The following is a 19,761-nucleotide window of genomic DNA, read 5'->3' as shown; positions in this document are numbered from 1 at the left end:
CAAGTGTGGTGTGTCTGGTAAATAACAGAGACAAAGCTGGAACTCAAGCTGAGTGGAAGCCTATTTGTTTGTGGCAGTTTTCTTTAATAAACGCCTGCCTTTTAAGATGGCAGCGATTCCACATATAATCAGAAACACTACCAAGGGAAGCGTGTGGCTTAAGAGGAAAGGTAAAGAGGCTCTTTACCTACTCAGGCTTTATCCACTTCATTAGGGAATCTTTGGGATAGTGCCACATAAATGCAATGTCATTATCATGTTCTCTGCACCATGATAATTAACAATGAAGTCAGGCTGCTACTAGGTAAACTGACCACCACAGAGACACCTACTCCTTGTCAAAGTTTTCAGGTATCCCTTATCTTGACTCCTTGCCTCATGTGTTGTAATGTTACTACCAGTGCCCAAACACAGCACATCCAGGAAGCGTATCACAATACCAGCTAATCTGCTATTATCATTTTAAACTTGCTCAACGTTTCTCTTCTTGGCACCACTTTTAAGGGGAATTTGTACTGTCTGAAGCTTTGTGTTAACAAAATATCCAGCCTGCCCTATGGGACCTTGAGTACTCCCCTACTCGGAGGTATCCAAATATCCAGTGTAACACAGCAGTGCAGTGATAGACAAAGCTTTATTTTCTTGCCTTAGGTAACTGACCTGAGTCAGTGTTACAGAGATCCATGCTCCGTCACATGGCAGAGTTCAGTAACCACTCACTCCAGTAGTAAGTGTTATTTCTGGAACATCTCCTCTTCCTTGGTCATGACGGAGAATATCACTTCTGGACGAGTTACTAAAGCTGGTACTGCTGTATCCCATTTGCAGGCTCCCAGTATAGATTCACTCCCCACTTGTCTGAAATCTTCTGCCATTGACTGGAATATTGGCAGATTGGTGGCTGCTTTAGCACGCCTGACAAATTTTGGGGGGGAAATTTATTTGACTCAGCACTTCATCACTGAAACACCTTGGCACAGCAGCCGCTGAAGCGGGAAATTGCAGCAGCCTAATAAGCCTTGACTGATGATGGTGTATGCTTGAGTGACTCATGAATTCCATATGTAGGCATGGACAAGGCAAACAAAGCAGGTTTACTAATCTCTGCATGTTAGAACCTGATCTCCAATTCTTCTGGCACTATCTTTTTAAGATGCTAAATCATGAAGAAGACAGTCCATGCTGCGTCACTGAGTTCACCCATCTCTAATTACATTCATACAGGACTAAGGGAATGAGTGCTGAGTGTTTGCTCCTTAAAGATAAATGTTTATACATGGTGATGTAACTCACTCTTTACTTGAGCCTGCTCCAGCGTGTGTATTTATTACACACCTCTGAAACGATGCCCTGCACCTGTCTACATGCTTGTTTAATAACTTGGGATCGCCCAACGATACAAGTCTTTCCTGTGGCCCAGCACTGCCCTGGGCACACTGCCAAGGGAGGAGCAGGCTCTCATGGCACGTAGGGTGTCAAGGTTCCTTCCCCACTCTGAACTCTAGGGTACAGATGTGGGGACCTGCATGAAAACCTCCTAAGCTTATTTTTACCAGCTTAGGTTAAAACTTCCCCAAGGTAGAAACTATTTTACCCTTTGCCCTTGGACTTTTGCTGCCACCACCAAACGTTTAACACCAGTTACTGGGAAAGAGTTAGTTTGGAAAAGTCTTTCCCCCCCAAAATCCTCCCAACCCTTGCACCGCACTTCCTGGGGAAAGTTTGGTAAAAATCCTTACCAATTTGCATAGGTGACCACAGACCCAAACCCTTGGATCTTAAGAACAAATGAAAAGCGCATTCAGTTTCTTAAAAGAAGAATTTTAATAGAAGAAAAAGTAAGAAGAATCACCTCTGTAAAATCAGGATGGTAAATACCTTACAGGGTAATTAGATTCAAAACATAGAGAATCCCTCTAGGCAAAACCTTAAGTTACACAAAAAAAGACACAAAAAAACAGGAATATCCATTCCATTCAGCACAGCTTATTTTCTCAGCCATTTAAAGAAATCATAATCTAACGCATATCTACCTAGCTTACTTAATAAGTTCTAAGACTCCATTCTTGTTCTGTCCCTGGCAAAAAGCATCACCCAGACAGACCCAGACCCTTTGTTTCTCCCCCCCTCCAGCTTTGAAAGTATCTTATCTCCTCATTGGTCATTGTGGTCAGGTGCCAGCAAGGTTATCCTAGCTTCTTAACCCTTTACAGGTGAAAGGGTTTTTCCTCTGGCCAGGAGGGATTTTAAAGGTGTTTACCCTTCCCTTTATATTTATGACACGCCCCCCCAAATCACAGATAGGGTGGAACTCTGGCTGGGATTTCTTCCTGGAGCTCTAGGAAAAACAGAGTTAATAAGACACATGCACCTCTAAATATACTACCAAGTATATAAAGACTAACAATATTTTCCACATCTCAAGGACGATTTTAACCAGTTGATTCTGGGAAACTTTCACGGGAGAGTGCATCAGCCACTTTGTTAGAAGCTCCTGAGATGTGTTGGATGTCAAAATCAAAATCTTGGAGAGCTAAACTCCACCAAAGAAGTTTGTTATTTCCCGTGGCGGTATGAAGCCACTGTAGTGCAGCATGGTTGGTTTGCAGGTGGAAACACCGTCCCCAAACATATGGGCATAGCTTTTCCAGGGTGTAGACAATAGCGTAACATTCTTTTTCAGTGACTGACCAGTTGTTTTCCCTCTCAGACAGTTTCTTGCTGAGAAACACTACAGGGTGGAATTTTTGATCCGGTCCTTCCTGCATTAAAACTGCTCCCACACCATGCTCGGATGCATCGGTGGTTACTAGGAACGGTGTGTCAAAGTCTGGAGCCCTTAGCACAGGGTCAGACATGAGTGTCGCTTTAAGCTGGTTAAAGGCCTTCTGACACTCTTCGGTCCACTGAATGGCATTTGGCTGTTTCTTTTTGGTTAGGTCTGTCAGTGGGGCGGCGATTTGGCTGTATTGTGGTACAAATCACCTGTAATAACCAGCCAAGCCTAAGAAGGATTGAACCTGTTTCTTTGACCTTGGGACAGGCCACTTTTGGATAGCATCCACTTTGGCCTGTAGGGGGTTGATAGTTCCTTGACCCACCTGGTGTCCAAGGTAAGTCACTCTGTTAAGGCTGAGAAGTGTCAAATAGGCCTAAACAGTTAGTCCTGCCTCCCTTATGCGCTTGAAGACTTTTTGTAGATGTTCCAGGTGTTCTGCCCAGGAATCTGAAAATATGGCCACCTCGTCAAGGTAGGCGACTGCATATTCTCCTAATCCCACTAGGAGACCATCTACAAGTCTTTGGAAGGTGGCAGGTGCATTCCGCAGCCCAAAAGGGAGCACATTAAATTCATACAGCCTGACATGGGTGGTGAAGGCTGACCTTTCCTTGGCGGATTCATCCAGCGGTACCTGCCAGTAGCCCTTGGTTAAATCCAAGGTAGAGATGAACTGGGCTCGTCCCAGTTTCTCTAATAGTTCATCTGTGCATGGCATTGGATAGTTGTCTGGGCGAGTTACAGCATTTAGCTCACAGTAGTCCACACAAAAATGTATCTCCCCATCTGGTTTGGGAACTAGAACCACTGGAGATGCCCATGCACTGCCAGAGGGGTGGATTACACCCATCTGTAGCATATCCTAGATCTCCCATTCTGTAGCACTTTTAGCTTGAGGAGACACCAGGTAAGGTTGGACTCTAATTGGGTGAGCATTACCTGTGTCAATGGAGTGGTATGCCCGTTCAGTCAGTCCTGGGGTGGCTGAGAATGTTGGCACATAGCTAGTGCACAGCTCCTTGATCTGCAGTCGCTGCATATGCCCAAGGGTCATGGAGAGGTTCACCTCTTCCACACCACCATCTCTTTTCCCTTTGTAGTAGACACCTTCAGGCCACTCAGCATCATCTTCTCCTGGGCTGTAAACTGACAAACCCTTAATGCTCTGGAATAAAAGGGCTTTAGAGAATTAATATGGTACACCTGAGGCTTTCAGTTGGAGGTGGGGAATGCTATGAGATAATAGCATTCCTGGACCGTGAATGGCCCTTCCCACGATGCTTCCATTTTATGGGCCTGGAGCGCCTTTAAGACCATGACCTGGTCTCCTACTTTGAAGGAACGCTTTCTGGCATGTTTATCATACCAGGCTTTTTGCACTTTTTGAGCATCCTGTAGGCTCTCTTTAGCAAGGGCTAGAGAGTTTCGGAGGGTGTTTTGTAGGTTGGTTACAAAGTCCAGAATGTTAGTTCCTGGAGAAGGTGTAAATCCCTCCCATTGCTGCTTCACCAACTGTAATGGCCCCTTAACCTCGAGGCCATATACAAGTTCAAATGGTGAAAACCCTAAACTGGGATGTGGTACAGCTCTGTAGGCAAAGAGCAACTGCTGCAACACTAGGTCCCAATCATCGGAGTGCTCATTTACGAATTTACGTTTCATGGCACCCAAAGTTCCATTAAACTTAACTTAAACTGGGAAAGGATGAACCACTTGTGTTTTCTCTGAGACACCATGGTAATAGTGCTGACCTTTGGTCTGTGATAGGAGAAACGTGGCTGATTCTGAGGCAGGGCCAATACTTTTATGAATGGAGTGTCAGATAACATGGATTTGTTGTGTTGCTATTTGGGTTCTCCACACAAAACACATGGATGTCACTTTACACAGAGTGAGGTTTGTATAGAACCATGTGCAGCAGTGGGGAAGAATCTAATCATGCCAATCACTACCAAGACACATTGCAGTTAATTAAAAGGCCAAATTAAATTAATTAATTAAAAGGCCACTCACCTGTCAAAAGGAAAATGCCCATTACAATAGCATAAAGCTGGGCAGGATGGAAACACTTCAGTGAAGTGTATTTGGTGCATAAGAATGAAAGGCAAAGAAGCTATTTTCTAAATAGAATCCCTTTTTGCGGAAGGGGTTGGGATTTGAGTTCCCAAACTTTTCCGCAGCCCTAGTACAGTTAGAGTATAGAGAGTTTTTGATGCCCAGAAATTAGAGTAATCCGGGAATTTAGAATTCTGGGCCAGGGCAGCGAGCACTGCTCCTTAGCAATACCTAGCCCCTTTCACCTTCAAAGGCACTGTACAAACAGTACCTAATTGATCCTCCCCAAGCCCTGTTAAATATTATTATCGGTGAGGAATAATGCCAATAGATCAGGTAACTTGCTCAAGGGCTGAGTCAATTTACGTAACCACCTTTCCTTCATTGCCCCTCCACTCCAAGGTTGGTTATATGTCCATACTTCATCACCAGTTCATACTTAGGGCCTGATCCAGTTCCCATTAAGCCAATGGAAGGATCCAGAGGGAGTTGGATCAGCCTTTTGATGGGGCACACTCACCCTTGAAACACCCACACATAATGTGGCCGGTATCCTCAGATCCGGTGCCTCCAGCTGGCCATCAACCCCTGATTCCAAATCTTCTGCAGCTTAGCTCTCCAGCCAAGTCACATGCAGTTCAACCCCCCTCTGGGGGTAACTAAAGGTTCAACTCAAAGTCCAAAATCAAATACCCAAACTAATAATCCTTCTGCTCTTCTCAGGCTCCACCAAAGCCCTCTGCTTCTTGGCCCATTCCCTTTGTCCCTGCAGAGCTTGTCTCATCTTGCTTTTTCTCCAGCAGGATTCCCTTGCTGCCTCCCATCCCACAGAACTCACTTGGAATCCCAGACCTGTGGATACTCCCCTTAGGCTGTGGGGGAGGTCCTTTAGTAGCCCACCCACTTTCTGGATTCCAGTAGGATCCCCAGAGAGTCTCAGTCAGTCTACCTGCCTGGGGCCTGCTGCAGAGGGAACTCCCCTTGCTTCTCCCTCCAGGGTTTTCCTTTCTCTACTAAGTTCCCCAGCTCTATTTAAGTGCTCCCTGCTTCATCACCACAGCTGGAGACAGTTTCGAATTAAGCCCTGTTACACCCAGTGAAGGTCACTAATTAACCTATATGTTGCCAGCTAATCACTGAGGCTGAGGGCTAGCTGCTTACTCACAAGCAAGGCTGAGCCCAGTTTGCTTCTGTAACCCTTCTGCCTGTCAGAGTTGGCAGCAACAAGGGCCGGGTTCAGTATCTAGGGGTTCCATTCCAATAACACAGTGCAAAACCGGCTCGAGCCCCCACCCAGTGACCTGGGACAAATATATACCACCCCCGCTGGGCGCCTCCAAGAGGCAATACTTCCCCTCTCGCAAGCACATAGTCTGAGTGTAGCAAAAAGCCTTTTAACAACAGAGAGAAACAACGTGGCATTATGTTGGGGAAACACCACCAACAGGATTCATAACACAACCCATGAGCAAAAACCCACCCCAAGCAAATTGGGGCATGTCCTTTCCCTTTGGTTCTTGAGTCCAGCAACCCAAAATCACTCAAAGTCCCAAAAGTCCAACGACCCAAAAGTCTCTGTCCCTGGTCAGGGCAGCCTCAGAGTTCAAAAGTTTAACTGCAGAGTTCTACCTCCCAACCTGGGTGAAGATTCGGGGGGGGGGTTAAGGGGCACCTTACGTGGTCCAAAGCTGATGGCCACACCTCTCCGCTCTGCCAGCTGCCCCATGAGCTGCTCTAGGCATCCAACAAACTGCTTTCCTCCACCAGCCGCTCCGCTCACCATCCCGCAAACTGCTCTGCTCCATCAGCCGCTCCGCTCACCATCCCGCAAACTGCTCCACCATGTATCTTCAGTTTCCCCCACTACTTAACACAACACTCAGTGATTTCAGCTCTTTGGTGATTTCAGCTTGTAGTAGGGGAGCCTCAGTGCTGGTCCACCATCAGCCCCAAGTGAATTCAGCTCAGCAGCCTGTAACTAGACTCCTAAGGGAATCAAAATTAGCTCTGATATTCCACAGTGGAGAGAGGAGGAAGTGCAATTAGCATGTAAGGCCCTCACCAGGGGGCCAATGCCACTGAGTATTAATACCTGTCCCCAGCCTCTCTCCTTTCACAGAGTTTTGGAACCCATGTCCCTTGCCTAGCGAGTGTTACTTAGTTGATGGCGAGTCCCTCCATCATAACAAAAGGCCAAGTACAGTTCCACTGTCCTTGATTCCCATAATCAGGATAATAACAATTTATTCTTCCTGCCCCAATAACAGAGACACTGGGGATCCCACAGCAGCCAAAGTGACCATTTGGGCAACTATGGCCTCATTCTAGGCAGGGTGGGTGTGCCTATGCAAATGAGATCAGCCCCTGAAGTTCTTTTCCACAACTTGCCACACCTCACCACCAGATGTCAGGGTGGAGCTCATCCTGACTCTGCTTACACCTCAAAGGGCCATACAGCCCATGACAGGCCCTGTGATTGTAAACTCCTAGAGGGAGGGCCCTATCCTCGCTCTGTGTATCATGTGTGAGGTGCTTAATACACTGTGAGCATTATAAAATAAAGCTGTGTTGTCATTAAGAGTTTATGTACAATATGTGACCCACAAGCCTTCACTCTCAGATGTTCTTCACTCAAAAATTCATGCATGGCTGCCACTGATTTTTATGGGATCTGCATAGGCCTTTCTGAGGGTGGAACCAGATAAGGCTAATTACCTTAGCTCTCCTCTTTGTCTTGAAACTTGGCTCTTTTAATTGCCTAAATATACTAGAGCAACTGGCTTTAATCTGGGCTGCACAGTTTCAGCACGGACTGTCGTCATCATGATTTAGCTTCTTAAAAAGATAGAGTGCCAGAAGAATTGGAGATCAGGTTCTAACATGCAGAGATTAGTGAACCTGCTTTGTCTGCCTTGTCCGTGCCTACATATGGAATTCATGAGTTGCTCAAGCATACACCATGATCAGTCGAGGCTTATTAGGCTGCTGCAATCTCCTGCTTCAGTCACTGAATCTCATATTGCAAGTAAATACATCATTACAGTTCTGACACTGGGGTACTTGCGGCACAGCCCTCCTCACAAGAGGATCCAGTACAAGCACATTAAAATACAGCTGCATTCCAGCCAGAGAAATGAAAAGTCCCATGCAGGAGGATAACGCTGCCTCTATTCTTTATTTGCTGTGATCCATCGCCATGAAGATGAGTATGGACCCATGTCCCAGGGTTTGGTGTAGACATCAGCTCATGGTCTGGAATCTTTCCATTGCCCTCAATGGGCTTTAGGTCCGGGGGCTCCACATGAGTACAGGCGTTGCAACTTTGGCTGGCCAGTGCAAGGCGCCTACATCCTCAGCCCTCTGTGCAGCATTGTAATGGCCAATAAATGGATGTGAGTATCTTTATAGGGTATTTATTGCTTGATAAAATAGTGTGGATGTGGATGTTACTTTCAGCAGGGACTGCTCCGATAGCTTTGCTCATTAAATGTAATTGGATGCTTCTGTGACTCTGCATGTAGACAGTGGGAAGGCAGTAACCAATGCCTCCTGAGAAAGGCTATACCAGCTGAGGCTGTTTGAGTTTGTGTAATCTGTAATCTGTGCTAGGATAGCTGGTGTGGATAATAAATGGGAGTGCTCAGTTTTGCATATTCTTCGGATTGCTGTCATTCTTTACTTTTTGCTGTCTCTTAGTCAAACATTTATGGAAATAGTCTCTCACACTTATACAGCCCCCAGAACCTTTCCATAGACGAGTATCTATTCACTCACAACTGAAATACAGTCACGTGTAGGACAGAATGTGGCAGCCGTTCAACAGCACACAACATCTCTATGCAACAGTCTAGTGCAGGAAATGAAGAACACCCTGTCTACTTGAAACTGCAGGGCAAATGTGAGGAGGGAGGATGTAATTGCCCAAACTAGAATTTGGCTAACACCTCCACGCTTGCAAAAAGGGACATGGACTCTTTAAGGGTCACAAGTGGGGAACAGGAGATTAGTTCTATGTCTTATCCAAAAGAGGACAACTCTAAACACACAATGGGCCAGATCTGCAAACATGCCTACGGGATTTACAAAAGTACCTCTCTGAGTTAAGCGCCTAACTCCCATTGATTTAAAATGGGAATTTCACAGGGTGTGAGTCTCCTTCCAGCCTTGTTCACCACAGAAACCACTGAGACTCTCTTCTTTTAGTGTTCACTTCATGTAATTTATTCAAGTCCCCTGCCCCAACACCTGTAGAGCGAACTAGAACAACCCTAGTACCTATGACCTTGTTACCTTCAGCCCCTGTTTGTCAGGGCTCTGGAAGGAAAAGCACTACCTTCCTTGGGCTTGCTGACCCATCTGTTAGGCCTCAGCACCCTGTCACAGGGAGTTCTGCACCTAACCTGCTAAGTGCAACATCCCTGGCACTTGTCTGAAGTATGGTTCCGTATTGACTTAATGGAGAGGGTGGGCACGTACTGAATTACCAGCAGTACTTTCTGAGAAGCCTGAGATCTCTTTGTAAGGCTCCCATCCAAGGACTGACCAGGGTAACCCTCCTTACTTTATAGATTTAATCCCAAGGTTGTGGGGCTACTGCCCCACATGGCAAGGGACTACTGAAAGCAGCAGGGGAAGAGGCTGATCAACCAGAGACACCATCCGATCAAATTCAGTAACAAATCTTTGAGTAACATAGCGATTGTGACCAAAAACCTGTCAAAAGACTGTGCAATCGTTAGTTTGCTTCTGCAGGTCTGTGGCCCACCCTATATGCTCACTCATGCTGAATAAGAAGGAGGAATAAGAGACAGAAGTTGACTGTTGGGTTGCTGAGTGGGACGATACTGTTGGATTATTCGATGGTGGTCAGGGCTAGAAGCTGGGACTTTACTCTCATGCTTTTCCCCTCCAAATCTAGGATTCGCAACGCCATTGTTTATAAACAGCTGCTTTAATATCTCAAAGTTCCAAGACAAAAAGTAGAAAACAAATGGCACAACCCCCTCGGAACTGACCATATGTTAGTGTGACATTAGTCCTTGCATGGGGGTTATGCTTGGTGATCGCATTTGCCTCTGTAGCAATAAGTACCACTGCACGGGACCCCTGCTAATTATTGTTATTTGTATTGGGGAGCTCCCACCAGGTGCTGGAGATGAGGATGCAGTCAGAGGTATGGTAACTAGCAGGGATACCTACAGCTGAAAGTCTGTTTGAACATGGCATTTGGCTGAGAACATGTACATATAAAGAAATACAATCTAATGTAACTTTATGAGCGTAGATCTAGAGGCTTTGGGCTTCATGAAAGGACTACAGCTGCCTTGTTGAATTCAGTGCTCCTTTGATTTTTCAGTTGGTGCCTTTAAGTGTCCATCATCATTGCTGCTCTTCCATGGTTCATTTTCTCTTCTTTCACCCCCACTTGATCTCTGCAAAGCTCCTATACTTGCAAAGTGAACAGCTTCCCATTTAATAACAATACAGCACTCTGCGCTTCTATGCCACCTGCCAATTGTGGATCCCAAAGCGCTTGCCAACACTGATTAATTTAGCCGTGGAACACATCTATGAGGTAAAGTGTTATCTTCATTTTACTGATGGGGGACTTGAGGCAGAGAGAGGTTAAGAGACTTGCCTATGATCGCACAGTGAGGCGATGGTAATGCCAGGAGTAGAACCAAAAGACTCTGATTCCCAATTTTGTGCTTCGATCTTTAGTCGATTGCGTAGTCATTTACTTGAAAGAAGCTCGAGTGCAATTGCCTGTCTAATTTGCATGCACACTTGCAATTGGGAGCTCAACTATGTGTTTGCCTTTATTTCTGGAGGATGTATCTTTGGCTTGAATAACATCTCAGACTTTGCCATTGAACCATCTAATTTATTTTGTTACTTCTCATCTTGCTTCCTTTCCAGTTTAGGAAGTATGTCTGTCTTCTCTAAGAGCTCAGGGTTGCTTAAGTAGCCTCCATGCTGACTCTCAGGATTTTAATTTCCTCAATGGGCCTCTTCACCATCCTCAGATTTCCCTTAATCAAAGTTGGTTTGTCAGTCATGGCAGCAAAATCACTGAGGAATGTTGCTGGGGTTCAAAAGTCAGTGCTTTAGTGATGTCTGTGTGTAGAGAGACTGAGATTACAGAGTGGAAATTAATGAGTGGAAATTTCTAAAGAGTGTCAGAAAAACAGCAGTCTTGATTCTTCTCACAGAACTGTTCTTGCCTGAAGAGTTGTAGTAGCCATGCTGGTCCCAGGACATTCGAGAGACAAGGTGGGTGAGGTAATACCTTTTATTGGACCAACTTCTGGTGGTGACAGAGACAAGATTTCAAGCTACACATCCGATGAAGCTGACTGAATGTATCCGATGAAGTGAGCTGTAGCTCACAAAAGCTCATGCTCAAATAAATGGGTTAGTCTCTAAGGTGCCACAAGTCCTCCTTTTCCTTTCGCGAATAGAGACTAACACGGCTGCTACTCTGAAAGCTACACAGAGTTCTTCAGGGCTTTCTTTCTGTTCTTGTAATGCTGTAACAAGGTGCATGAATAACAGAGGAAGGCTGATAAAACAAAAACCTTGCATTTTGGTTTAACAACATGTAACTTTACCAGTTGTACATTGTACAGCCACAGGCTCACTTTTCTGATAAGTGTAAACACTGTTAGGCCTTAAAGAATGATAATAGAGCTGGATGAAAAAATTTCAACTTGTTTTTTAAATAACAAATGGCTTTGTGATTAATTCGGGGGGGGAGGGGTTCACCAAAAAATCCTATTTATTTTTTCTTCGTTTTTTTCTTTATTTCAGTTTTCAACAACTGAAAAATGCTCAGTTTGGGGGATTTTTTTTTTGACAAAAATCTGAAACATCCCATTAAAAAATGTTGAGGAAAACAAAAAAAAGTTATTTCCTTCCAATTTTTTCTTGGAAAATAAGAGACAATTTTCTACCAGTTCTAGTAAGTAAACAAAATAATTGATCATATGGAATTGTCTACAGTGGTGAGAAGAACTAAATAAGGAGAAACTGAAGTAGCTGTAGGAACCATTTTCTCTGTGATAGATTGGATGCAGTTAGGACTGCTGGAGAGCACAAAGTATACTTCATTTTTGCAGAAATCCTTCATTTAGGAAAGAATTAAGTAGCTGACGAGAATTAAGTCCAAAGAAATAACTGCATGTGAAAAATGCTACATGAAATATGATTATTCATCATTTCTATAGCATCATAAATGTCCACATCACTGTACAGCAATTGGTCAGTGCCAAACAAACACCAGGACCCTGACTCGGAAGACATGCAATCGAAGGGCAAGATTTTCAGACTTGGGAGAATTAAGACAGGCTCCTAACCCCAAATATAAGCAACTTCGTAAGTGGCCTGATTTTGAAACAGGCTTCGCATGTAGCAGCGTCCATGGAAGCTAACAGAGTTATTCTGGATTTATGCCAGTGCAACTGACCTCATAATTTGGCCCCTACAGAACAAACAAGACAGACCACCCCAAAGTGGGGATGGGGCTGCCACAGCTCGAGCGCATCCTGGAAGAGATGAGTTTTCAGCAGTGCCCTGAAGGTGGGGATGGAAGGAGATTGGTGTGCACTAGAGCAGGGTGTGAGGAGAGTGGCATGGCAAAGGGGGCCAAATAGGAAGAAAATACATGATCCAGTTCCCTTTCAGTCAGTGGAGAGACTGTCATTGATTTGAATGGGAGTTGGCTTGGGCCCTAAGGCAAGAAGCTTGGGCAGCGTGTGAGGAGCAGGAGGAGATGGCCGCACAGATGTACACGGAGACAAGTTATTGAGCAGCCACAACTCCAGCTGGCATCTCTGGCACTGGCAGCTGTGGCCAAGCAGAACCTTTGAAAGATGGCAGGGATAAAAGAGGAGCAGAGTTGCCTTTACAATATCACCAAGACTCATAGCACCAGAGACCCCGGGAGCACATACTGGTTTAAAGTATGCCCCTTCCCCTTGATTAGATCTGTATTTGGATAAAATTTCCAGGGATCAAATGCTCATAGAAGACCACAGAGCAAGGATTCAGTATGTAAGCCTGCATATTTTGCATGCATCCAGACCTGAAATCGGCAGGAAAAGACTCCTGCTTTTTAAGTGTCACTGTCTGAATTGTGGCTGATTATTGTTGCCATTGCTGGGTTGTCACCATGCTAATGCAATTGCTAAACATTTCAATCCAGGAATCCCATCTGGTGCATTGAGGAAAGAAAGACTGTGATGTCTCTTCTCATAATATCCACACTTGTGGCCTTTTGGAAAACGAAATTGACTTGGAGTCCTGATCTCTGTCAAGGTTAGAGTCCATTTCCATACAGCTGTGAAATACAACCAGGTGTTCTTTGCAGCACAGTCAGCTTCTTTGCAGGCTGCTCTCATTGTTAACACAGCGAGATAACACATCACGATGCACTTTTCTTTGCTGGATTTCTCAGTTGGGGGCATTCTGCCAGCGCTCTGAGCTGGCGTAAGGCTCTGGAGGAGTGGCAGGACAGCTCAGCTAGGCATGTGTGGGTGGTGACTCTGAGGGCTCCATGCCAATACCTAGCAAGAAAAAACAATGCAGGGCAGAAATGTACCAACCAGAATACAGTGAAAACAAAAGCTGTTGCCAGGGCAGAAATATTGTGTATGCAGACAATACAAATGCAAAGCCTGCAAAGATATCACCATCTGAAATACTGCAAAACAGAAATGTTGGGTGGGGAAAGCACTGGTTCAATGATTGTTTGGAACATGACAAAGGTTAGGAAAGGCAATCAGGTTTCTTAATTGCAGCCACTCATATCAGATGCTGTCATTGCCCCATCAAACAAATGTAAATAAACGATTTTCAAGATGGAGATAGGGTTTCATTAAAATGCGAAGTCCATGCCCTGAGGAATCATAGAATCATAGAATATCAGGGTTGGAAGGGACCCCAGAAGGTCATCTAGTCCAACCCCTTGCTCGAAGCAGGACCAATTCCCAGTTAAATCATCCCAGCCAGGGCTTTGTCAAGCCTGACCTTAAAAACCTCTAAGGAAGGAGATTCTACCACCTCCCTAGGTAACGCATTCCAGTGTTTCACCACCCTCTTAGTGAAAAAGTTTTTCCTAATATCCAATCTAAACCTCCCCCACTGCAACTTGAGACCATTACTCCTCGTTCTGTCATCTGTTACCATTGAGAACAGTCTAGAGCCATCCTCTTTGGAACCCCCTTTCAGGTAGTTGAAAGCAGCTATCAAATCCCCCCTCATTCTTCTCTTCTGCAGGCTAAACAATCCCAGCTCCCTCAGCCTCTCCTCATAAGTCATGTGTTCTAGACCCCTAATCATTTTTGTTGCCCTTCGCTGGACTCTCTCCAATTTATCCAAATCCTTCTTGTAGTGTGGGCCCAAAACTGGACACAGTACTCCAGATGAGGCCTCACCAATGTCGAATAGAGGGGAACGATCACGTCCCTCGATCTGCTTGCTATGCCCCTACTTATACATCCCAAAATGCCATTGGCCTTCTTGGCAACAAGGGCACACTGCTGACTCATATCCAGCTTCTCGTCCACTGTCACCCCTAGGTCCTTTTCCGCAGAACTGCTGCCTAGCCATTCGGTCCCTAGTCTGTAGCGGTGCATTGGATTCTTCCGTCCTAAGTGCAGGACCCTGCACTTATCCTTATTGAACCTCATCAGATTTCTTTTGGCCCAATCCTCCAATTTGTCTAGGTCCTTCTGTATCCTATCCCTCCCCTCCAGCGTATCTACCACTCCTCCCAGTTTAGTATCATCCGCAAATTTGCTGAGAGTGCAATCCACACCATCCTCCAGATCATTTATGAAGATATTGAACAAAACCGGCCCCAGGACCGACCCTTGGGGCACTCCACTTGATACTGGCTGCCAACTAGACATGGAGCCATTGATCACTACCCGTTGAGCCCGACAATCTAGCCAGCTTTCTGCCCACCTTATAGTGCATTCATCCAGCCCATACTTCCTTAACTTGCTGACAAGAATACTGTGGGAGACTGTGTCAAAAGCTTTGCTAAAGTCAAGAAACAATACATCCACTGCTTTCCCTTCATCCACAGAACCAGTAATCTCATCATAAAAGGCGATTAGATTAGTCAGGCATGACCTTCCCTTGGTGAATCCATGCTGGCTGTTCCTGATCACTTTCCTCTCATGCAAGTGCATCAGGATTGATTCTTTGAGGACCTGCTCCATGATTTTTCCAGGGACTGAGGTGAGGTTGACTGGCCTGTAGTTCCCAGGATCCTCCTTCTTCCCTTTTTTAAAGATTGGCACTACATTAGCCTTTTTCCAGTCATCCGCGACTTCCCCGGTTCGCCACGAGTTTTCAAAGATAATGGCCAATGGCTCTGCAATCACAGCCGCCAATTCCTTCAGCACTCTCGGATGCAACTCGTCCGGCCCCATGGACTTGTGCACGTCCAGCTTTTCTAAATAGTCCCTAACCACCTCTATCTCCACCGAGGGCTGGCCATCTCTTCCCCATTTTGTGATGCCCAGCGCAGCAGTCTGGGAGCTGACCTTGTTAGTGAAAACAGAGGCAAAAAAAGCATTGAGTACATTAGCTTTTTCCACATCCTCTGTCACTAGGTTGCCTCCCTCATTCAGTAAGGGGCCCACACTTTCCTTGGCTTTCTTCTTGTTGCCAACATACCTGAAGAAACCCTTCTTGTTACTCTTGACATCTCTTGCTAGCTGCAGCTCCAGGTGCGATTTGGCCCTCCTGATTTCATTCCTACATGCCCGAGCAATATTTTTATACTCTTCCCTGGTCATATGTCCAACCTTCCACTTCTTGTAAGCTTCTTTTTTATGTTTAAGATCCGCTAGGATTTCACCATTAAGCCAAGCTGGTCGCCTGCCATATTTACTATTCTTTCGACTCATTGGGATGGTTTGTCCCTGTAACCTCAACAGGGATTCCTTGAAATACAGCCAGCTCTCCTGGACTCCTTTCCCCTTCAATTTAGTCCCCCAGGGGATCCTGGCCATCCGTTCCCTGAGGGAGTCGAAGTCTGCTTTCCTGAAGTCCAGGGTCCGTATCCTGCTGCTTACCTTTCTTCCCTGCGTCAGGATCCTGAACTCAACCAACTCATGGTCACTGCCTCCCAGATTCCCATCCACTTTTGCTTCCCCCACTAATTCACTAATTCTAGCAGTGGTGGAATTCTACAAAGATAATAAAATGAGCCCCTGTTTGGGTAATCATTATGTATGCATCAAATTCTTTCCCGTGGCATCTCTGTCATTTCCTTTTCCAAGTGGACGCTTTTCTCCCGCAATGAACAGTTTGACTTTAAGTTCACTGAATAAAGACTTTGGCGCAAAGTTATCCCTAGGGTACCATCATTTCCCACCACACTGACGACGCACCTGGCTCCCTCACTGCTTCTGCATCATGTTCAAGCTCATCCTTTAACATTCTAGTGCTACATAACTCTGCCGATTGTATCTCAGCTTTTGTTAATTCCTAGTTGCCTTCTTGGGCCATATACTCTCCACATGCTTTCACTGTAATGTTTCCTTCATTTTTACTTTCTTTCACCCCAAACCCAGTGCCAAGAGATGCTTTCTTCTTCCTGGGTACCAAACACATTCCACATTCCCCTTCAAAACTTTCCTCTTTCAGCTTGCTGTCCACTGCTAATTCCAGCTTGGACACTATCTGATCTCTCTATCTTATTACTAATGGCAATTAAATAACAATAATAAAAAATTGCAACATTTAAAAATATATACAATGTGTAAAGGAAAAACCAGGTGCTCACAAAACAACACACATCGATTCATAGATTCTAAGGCCAGATGGGACCATTGTGATCATCTAGTCTGACCTCCCGTCTAACATAGGCCAGAGAACTTCCCCAGCAAAACTCCTAGAGCAGAGCTTTTTGAAAAACATCCAATCTTAATTTAAAAATTGTCAGTGATGGAGCTAAATTGTTCCAATGGTTAAATACTCTCACTGCCAAAAATTTAGACCTTATTTCCTGTTTAAATTTGTATAGCTTCCGCTTCCAGCCATTAGACTGTGTTAGACCTTTCTCTGCTAGACTGCAGAGCCCATTATTAAATATTTGTTCCTCATGTAGATACTTATAGACTGTAATCAAGTCACCCCTTAACCCATGTTGATATGCATTAGTTACATTTCCCTCCTTTTGTTCTTGATGAATTGAGTCCAGTGTCAGCCACTCCACTATCTTGCCCAGGATTGATCTCAGGCTGCCAGGCCTATAACTACCTGGGTCATCCTGTTTACCTGGCCCTACTAAAGCTCCGACTCTGGCTCTGACTACTAGGTCTGGCTGCCTATGACCTGTCCATGACAATACAGGGGTTTGCATCAATTTAACTATATTGGTTTAAAAAAGCGATTGAAGTTAAACTAGTGCAACTTGTGTAGACAAGGCCTTACATCTGTTTTTAAATTTATTTAAGTGGTGCAGAGCCCTACGCAGACACTCTTATTTAGATTTAAGAAATGCTTTTATTATTTTAGTTTAGTTTCATCCACTTTTTAAAAACAGATTAGGCTAAATTTAAATAAGTCACTCTTAAACCAAAATAAGAGTATCCACACACAAACTCGAACCAGTTTAATTAAATAGGTTTAAAAACACACCTTTAGGTAGGCCAGTGTAAGTGTGTATATAGACAAGGCTTTCACTATAGGGTTTATCACAAGATGTGTAGGGAAAATTCTGCCAATCCTTTTGTTAAAATACTGATTCCCTTCCACTCTAGTGTATGGTCAGTTCTCATTATGTTATCCAGGTCCAATGGCAAAGCCACGAGGCTTGTCTTTTAATTTATCTGGAAAGCACCATGCACACCTATTTAATAATTATTATAAAGCTAATTAGGCACATGTCTGTGGCTAGTGTAAAAGAATCACTGCATCGCAAAAAGGGAGACACTACACTTTTCCTGTCTTGCATATTTAAAGGGACACCCATCAGCTTGAATTCCAGTCACTATTTTAAAAATAAAAATTGTTCAGAGTTTCAGCTGCTAAAATATCCTGGCGTCCTCTCACCAATCAATTTTTTATAATAGTTTTCTCTCCTCTGTTGCTATGTGAAAGCTTCACACAGATAACAGGGGAAACTGATTGACTATAAACTGTCAAGAGTGAAGTTGACTGCACACAGAGTTGTCAAATGAACACAAACTGGAAAAATTAGAGGAACTATTTTATTTCTCTACTGAGAATTATGCTGATTTGAGGTGTTTCTTGTAAAAAATCATAGGAAAAACTATTTCAGACAGAAATGTGAGGTTTTTTAAGTTGAGGTTTTGCTTTAAAATAAATTAACAGTTAATTAAAAAAATAAATAACCTGTCTGGGTCCATGACACAGAGAAAGCCTTGATCTAAAAGAAGATTCTCCTCTTTCCGACATTGAACCATATCAAGAGACATCATTAAAATGCATAACTTTTGTTTAGATAAAACAGTTGCCCTTGAATCAGACAAAGACTAGCTATTCTACTGTCTGAAGCAGCCATTAACTAAAATGCTTCTGCAAATCACCATCATTGTAAAAGCAAATGCAAATTGTGTAGAGCGAGCAATTGCACATAATGAGTTAAATGTGATTTGTAATTAGAGTCAGAGAAATAGCCACTGTTCTGCAGGCACCAAAGCAGCAGTTACTGTAACTAATGCACACTATTCCCACAAGTATGACTGCAAATCGTGATCATATTAACAGCTAAATGAGTCATCAGCTTTTTAGCTTTTAAGCAAATTTTTGTTATTTGCAATCACACACATTTCACAGCAGCAAATTTAATGTTAGCAATGATGGTGGCTGCAGCCGCCGGTGTGATATTTTTGTTTGCGCTGTGACTCAGCGATGCTCTGTCTACCATTTGAAGAACTATTCTCTGAAAGATGCCCTTTGAGAGCTTTATCTAGCATATGTCTCTATTTTGGTTAACTACGTTTCTCTTAGGAACCAAGACTGTGGCCATACTTACAGGATGGGCAGCATTGAATCTGAAAAAGATTTGGGGGTCATGGTGGATAATCAGCTGAACATGAGCTCTCAACATGATGCTGTGGACAAAAGAGATAACATGATCCTTGGATGCATAAAGAGCACTTTGACTCTAGCTAAGCTTAACAAAGAGAAGATTAAGAGGTGACTTGATTACAGTATCTACATGAAAAGAAAAGGAGGACCTGTGGCACCTTAGAGACTAACCAATTTATTTGAGCATAAGCTTTCGTGAGCTACAGCATGGGGAACAAATATTTAATAATGGGCTCTTCAATCTAACAGAGAAAGGTCTAACACGATCCAATGGCTGGAAGTTGAAGCTAGACAAAATCAGACTGGAAATAAAGTGTTAATTTTTGACAGCAGATAATTAACCATTAGAACAATTTATCACGGATCGTGGTAGATTCTATGTCACAGATCATTTTTAAACCAAGTTTGGATATTTTTCTAAAAGATCTGTTCTAGGAATCATTTTGGGGAAATTCTGTGGCCTGTGCTATACAGGAGGTCAGACTGTGCTGGGTCATGGCCGGGGGAGGGACACCTGTCCCCTGGCCGCAGCAGGTTTGGGGCTGTGCTGGGTCAGGGCTGGAAGAGGGGCTGGGATGATTTAGTCGGGGAGCAGTCCGGCTTTGAGCAGGGGTTGAACTAGATGACCTCCTGAGGTCCCTTCCAACCCTGATATTCTATGATTCTATGATTCTATGCTGGGTTCGGGGCCGGAAGAGGGGCGCCTGTCTCCTGGCCGTGGCAGGTCCGGGGCTAGGCTGCGTCGGAGCCGGGGGAGGGGCGCTTGTCTCCTGGCCGTGGCAGGTCCGGGGCTGGGCTGGGTCGGAGCTGGGGGAGGGGCGCCTGTCTCCTGGCCGTGGCAGGTCCGGGGCTGG

At 44.6% G+C, this 19,761-nt stretch overlaps 1 long non-coding RNA gene across 1 annotated transcript in view; it reads left to right on the top strand.

Moving 5' to 3' along the window:
- Positions 1 to 7,864: 7,864 nt before the first annotated feature.
- LOC311521039 overlaps positions 7,865 to 19,761 on the top strand; it is a 32,835-nt gene continuing 20,938 nt past the window's right edge. The window contains exon 1 of the long non-coding RNA XR_014711763.1: positions 7,865 to 8,226. This is a non-coding gene — a long non-coding RNA (uncharacterized lncRNA). The remainder of the gene's footprint in view (positions 8,227 to 19,761) is intronic.

The sequence above is a fragment of the Lepidochelys olivacea genome, assembly GCF_965140295.1.
Source record: "Lepidochelys olivacea isolate rLepOli2 genome assembly, chromosome: 5".
Taxonomy (NCBI): domain Eukaryota; kingdom Metazoa; phylum Chordata; order Testudines; family Cheloniidae; genus Lepidochelys; species Lepidochelys olivacea.
Note: the sequence above shows the minus strand (reverse complement) of the source record. Positions and strands in the feature narration are given on the sequence as shown.